The sequence below is a fragment of the Heptranchias perlo genome, chromosome 5 (genome assembly GCF_035084215.1).
Source record: "Heptranchias perlo isolate sHepPer1 chromosome 5, sHepPer1.hap1, whole genome shotgun sequence".
NCBI classification, from domain to species: Eukaryota; Metazoa; Chordata; class Chondrichthyes; order Hexanchiformes; family Hexanchidae; genus Heptranchias; species Heptranchias perlo.
In genome coordinates, this window is record NC_090329.1 from 118,630,764 (window position 1) to 118,636,676 (window position 5,913).

Sequence of the window (5,913 nt, forward strand, 5' to 3'; positions counted from 1 at the left end):
GCAGTCATCAGCGAACATCCCCATTTCTGACCTTATGATGGAGGGAAGGTCATTGATGAAGCAGCTGAAGATGGTTGGGCCGAGGACACTGCCCTGAGGAACTCCTGCAGCAATGCCCTGGGGCTGAGATGATTGGCCTCCAACAACCACTACCATTTGCTGATGATAGAAAGATAGGTGGAAAAGTAAGTTGTGAGGAGGACACAAAGTGTCTGCAAAAGGATATTGACAGGTTAAGCGAGTGGGAAAAAAATTTGGCAGATGGAGTATAATGTGGGAAAATGTGAAGTCATCCACTTTGGTAGGAAGAATAAAAAAGCAAAATATTATATAAATGGAGAAAGACTACAGAATGTTGCAGTACAGAGAGATTTGGGTGTCCTTGTACATGAAACACAAAAAGTTAGCATACAGGTGGAGTAGGTAATTGGGAAGGCAAATGGAATATTGGCCTTTATTTCAAGGAGGATACAGTATAAAAGCAGGTACAGGGTGCAGGTGAGACCACACCTGGAGTACTGCGTACAGTTTTGATCCCCTTATATATGGAAACATATACTTGCATTGGAGGCGGTTCAGAGAAGGTTCACTAGGTTGATTCTGGGTATGGAAGGGTTTTCTTATGAGGAAAGATTAAGCAGGTTGGGCCTATACTCACTGGAATTTAGAAGAATTATTGAAACATATAAGATTCTGAGGGGGCTGGATAGGGTAAATGTTGAGAGGATGTTTCCCCTCATAGGGGAATCTAGAACTAGGGGGCATAGTCTCAGAATAAGGGATCACCCATTTAAGACAGAGATGAGGGAAATTTCTTCTCTCAGAGGGTTGTGAACCTTTGGAATTCTTTGCCCCAAAGAGCATGGAGGCTGAGTCATTGAATATATTCAAGGCTGAGTTAGACAAATTTTTGATCAGCAAGGGAGTCAAAGGATATGGGAAACAGGCGGGAAGGTGGAGTTGAGGCCAGAATCAGATCAGCCATGATCTCATTGAATGGTGGAGCAGGCTCCAAGGCCAAATGGCCTGCTCTTGCTCCCATCTCTTACTTCTTATCTTCCAGTTCTGGCTGAAGGCTTTCGACCTGAACGTTTAACTCTGTTTCTTTCTCCACAGATGCTGCCTCACTTGCTGAGCTTTTCCATAATTAATGGTCAAATGCATTGTGTCAATCTGATAACTGGTCGGACACAATAAATGGGGCACACATTTTGCAGGCGATCGACGCACGGTACATACAGTGACAGACCTGACGCTACAGCTCTCACTCTTCCTCTTACCTTAAAATCCGTGAAGAGTACCGAAATTTTGGGAATGTGGCAGCGAGGCAGCCCCCTTTGGACGAGGACGCGGGGGAAAGGTCCGCGCTTTTCAATGAAGTGCACCCGAAGCCGGAGGTCCGGATCGAACCCTGTGTTGGCAGCGCGTTCCCGTCTCTTAGCAACCGCCATTGACCCTGTCTCACGACTCCGGGCTACGTTCTGAGAGGCAATGATCCGGGAGAGGCCGCGCCAACGCACGACAGCCAGAGCGCTGCAGCACTGGGTACAATAGTTAAAGAGAGCTGGTGTGTGTGTGTGTGTGTGTGTTATTTAGACACTTCTGTCAGTGGGATCATAAGGTAAATAGTGCAGGATGAAAGCTCTATTTTTTTGTCAGTCGTTTTGTAGTTCAAATATGTTTCGCCCATTTACTGTGCTTATTTCCATCTTCTTAGCTAGTCATGTTTGGTCCAGGCAGCCAGCTCCAGCAGCACTTAGAATCCGACAGCACAGAAGGAGGCCATTGGGCCCATCATGCCTGTGCCGGTTCTTCGAAAGAGCTATCCAATTAGTCCCACTTTCATAATCAAAGGTAAAACTGGCTAGTGAATGTTAGGAAGTTATGTTAACGTTAACATCGCAAATCATTTATATTTCTCTGCCCCCAGCTATTGTGGTATTGTATATCCAACCAAAATTTACAAAAAGAAACTACTTCTGCAGCGGTGCAAACAATAAACAATCCAGTCAGTCACGAATCCTTAGCTCATCCTCTTAAACTGGGAATATCGTCCGTATTTTGTTGCATTTACTATCACATTTCGTGAGTGGAAACAGAAAACATACTGACCCTCATTGTATCCAATGTATCATATTCCGACCTTATTAGTTCAGAAAGAAGAACATAAATCAGAGATAAGAGAATAACTTTTGGCCCATCGGAGTTTATCCCTATATTAACCCTACCATCATGCATCCAATTGTGCTGTATCCAAAAAAAAAACAATTTTTAGAAAGTATTGATTACTTCAAACATTTATCACTCTGAATGAATGCATTTTTTCGGGTTCTGCTCTAAGCTTACGCCCACTAACTTTAATTTATGTCCTCCGGTCCTATTCTCTTGGTTTACTTTGAAGAAATAATCTGGCTGCACTTTCTGATCTTTTTTCATAGCTCATCCTGTTTACGGTTAGGATCAGTTTTGTTACCGTTTTTTGTTTGTGTTCATTCTGTACCTAGTTGATTTTTGTGGTAGGTATCGAGCAGCTTTTATGTAGATCACTAGAAGGTGTTTCTCCTGTTGTACAACACTTTTGTGCACTTCTGATCTTCAAGTTCAGAGGTCACTGCCAGTTTTTTTTTAGTTTTACGGTAATATAGCAGATGATAGTTTGTATCCTATCCAGGACAAAGCAGTCAGCTTGATCGGCACCCTATCCACTGGCTTAAACATCCATTCCCTCCACCATCCTTGTACTATCTACAGGATGCATTGCAGCAATTCGCCAAGGCTTCTTTGGCAGCACCTCCCTCCCAAACCTGTGACCTCCATAGAATCATAGAATCATAGAAGTTACAACATGGAAACAGGCCCTTCGGCCCAACATGTCCATGTCGCCCAGTTTATACCACTAAGCTAGTCCCAATTTCCTGCACTTGGCCCATATCCATCTATACCCATCTTACCCATGTAACTATCCAAATGCTTTTTAAAAGACAAAATTGTACCCGCCTCTACTACTGCCTCTGGCAGCTCGTTCCAGACACTCACCACCCTTTGAGTGAAAAAATTGCCCCTCTGGACCCTTTTGTATCTCTCCCCTCTCACCTTAAATCTATGCCCCCTCGTTATAGACTCCCCTACCTTTGGGAAAAGATTTTGACTATCTACCTTATCTATGCCCCTCATTATTTTATAGACTTCTATAAGATCACCCCTTAACCTCCTACTCTCCAGGGAAAAAAGTCCCAGTCTGTCTAACCTCTCCCTATAAGTCAAACCATCAAGTCCCGGTAGCATCCTAGTAAATCTTTTCTGCACTCTTTCTAGTTTAATAATATCCTTTCTATAATAGGGTGACCAGAACTGTACACAGTACTCCAAGTGTGGCCTCACCAATGTCCTGTACAACTTCAACAAGACATCCCAACTCCTGCATTCAATGTTCTGACCAATGAAACCAAGCATGCTGAATGCCTTCTTCACCACCCTATCCACCTGTGACTCCACTTTCAAGGAGCTATGAACCTGTACTCCTAAATCTCTTTGTTCTATAACTCTCCCCAACGCCCTACCATTAACGGAGTAGGTCCTGGCCCGATTCGATCTACCAAAATGCATCACCTCACATTTATCTAAATTAAACTCCATCTGCCATTCATCGGCCCACTGGCCCAATTTATCAAGATCCCGTTGCAATCCTAGATAACCTTCTTCACTGTCCACAATGCCACCAATCATGGTGTCATCTGCAAACTTACTAACCATGCCTCCTAAATTCTCATCCAAATCATTAATATAAATAACAAATAACAGCGGACCCAGCACCGATCCCTGAGGCACACCGCTGGACACAGGCATCCAGTTTGAAAAACAACCCTCTACAACCACCCTCTGTCTTCTGTCGTCAAGCCAATTTTGTATCCAATTGGCTACCTCACCTTGGATCCCATGAGATTTAACCTTATGCAACAACCTACCATGCGGTACCTTGTCAAAGGCTTTGCTGAAGTCCATGTAGACCACGTCCACTGCACAGCCCTCATCTATCTTCTTGGTTACCCCTTCAAAAAACTCAATCAAATTCGTGAGACATGAAGGACAAGGGCAGCAGGTGCATGGGAACACCATCACCCCCACTTTCCCCTCCAAGTCACACAACATCCTGATTTGTCATTCCTTCATTGTCGTTGGGTCAAAATTCTGGAACTCCCTACCTACAGTATTGTGGGAGCACCTCCACTACGTAGACTGCCATCTCAAGGGCAACTAGGAATGTGCAATAAATGCCAGCCTTGCCAGTGACACCCACATCCTGAAAATGAATTTTAAAAAAATCAGGCTAAAATGTTTTGCTTGTAAAAATAGTCGTTTCCAAAAAAAATCTGCCCAATGGCACTGCAAGTACAAGTCCAATGCAGAAGTTCATGTTGCTGCTTGCAAAGTAAGGCTGCAACTCAGAATGGGTAGCTTTTTCTATTTTCACTAAGATTATACCATAATAAGAGGATCTAGAAGAAACTTGGGCTTTTTTCACTACAGCACAGGAGACTGCTTATCCCATTGCACCTGTACTGGCTCTCTCAAAGATCTAACCACCTAGTCCCATTCCCTTGCCCTTTTAATTTCTGCACTCTTCTTATCTACAAAATGTTACTTCCTGTTATCATTGTTTTGTCGCTCTTCTGTGTCAGCTTTTTTCCACTGTAAATTGCAATGTCCATAAAATCACTGAAAATTCTTTCACCTCCAACCACCCCACCTGCATGCTCCCGCCATTGGATGCCCGACACATCCATCTTCACTGTGCACCACTTTTCCACGCCAATTGGAAAGCGATCAGACTCTTTGTTACCCGTATGGATGATTCTTGGCTGTGAGTCAAAACAGCCTCCCCCCCAACCCATCTCCAATATTTTTAAACTAATAAACAAAAGTGTTCAAAGAAAATGAAAAAAACCCACACAAATAATGCCGCTATGACTTTTCTCCCGGGTAAACTCCCAGCAGCGTCCAGGAAATTAATCTTTAATCCTGGAAGACTTTTGGAGGATTGGCAGCTCTACCAATGCTCCAAGATCCCAGGACCATTCTGTGCAGTGTTTTCATCAACAACAACTTGCATTTAAGGTGGTCGGCAAAAGAGACAGAGGTGACATGCAGAAACATTTTTTTACGTGAGTCGTAATGATCTGGATCCTGAAAGAGTGATGGAAGCAGATTCAATAGCAACTTTCAAAAGAACATAAGAAATAGAAGTAGGTCACATGGCCCCTCGAGCCTGCTCCGCCATTCAATCAGATCATGGCTGATCAACTCCACTTTCCTGTCCGATCTCCATACCCGTTGATTCCCCTGGATCCCAGAAATCTGTCTATCTCAGCCTTGAATATATTCAACGACTCAGCATCCACAGCTCTCTGGGGTAGAGAATTCCAAAGATTCACAACCCTCTGAGTGAAGAAATTCCTCCTCATCTCTGTGTTAAATGGCCCACCCCTTATCCTGCAACCATGCCCCCTAGTTCTAGACTCTCCAGCCATGGGAAAAAACCTCTCAGCATCAAAAGGGAATTAGATAAATAGTTGAAAGGAAAACATTTCCAGGGCTATGGGGAAAGAGCAGGGGAATGGGATTAATTGGGCAGCTCTTTCAAAGAGCTGGCACAGGCACCATGGGCCGAATGGCCTCCTCCTGTGCTGTACCTACTATGATATCACACCAATTGGATAATCCTGTGCACCATCCCCACAGTTTCCTCTGGGACACGCTACAATTCCAACATTTCTGAAACTTGGCCCATCTGTGCCAGCACCCACGTGGGAAGCCTGACCCTGTCCGTTGCATTCTGGGAGTCGTAGTTTTCGTCTGCGTTGCGTAAAACCACAATTACCAGAATGCTTTGGGCGGGCGGGCGACACTGGACGC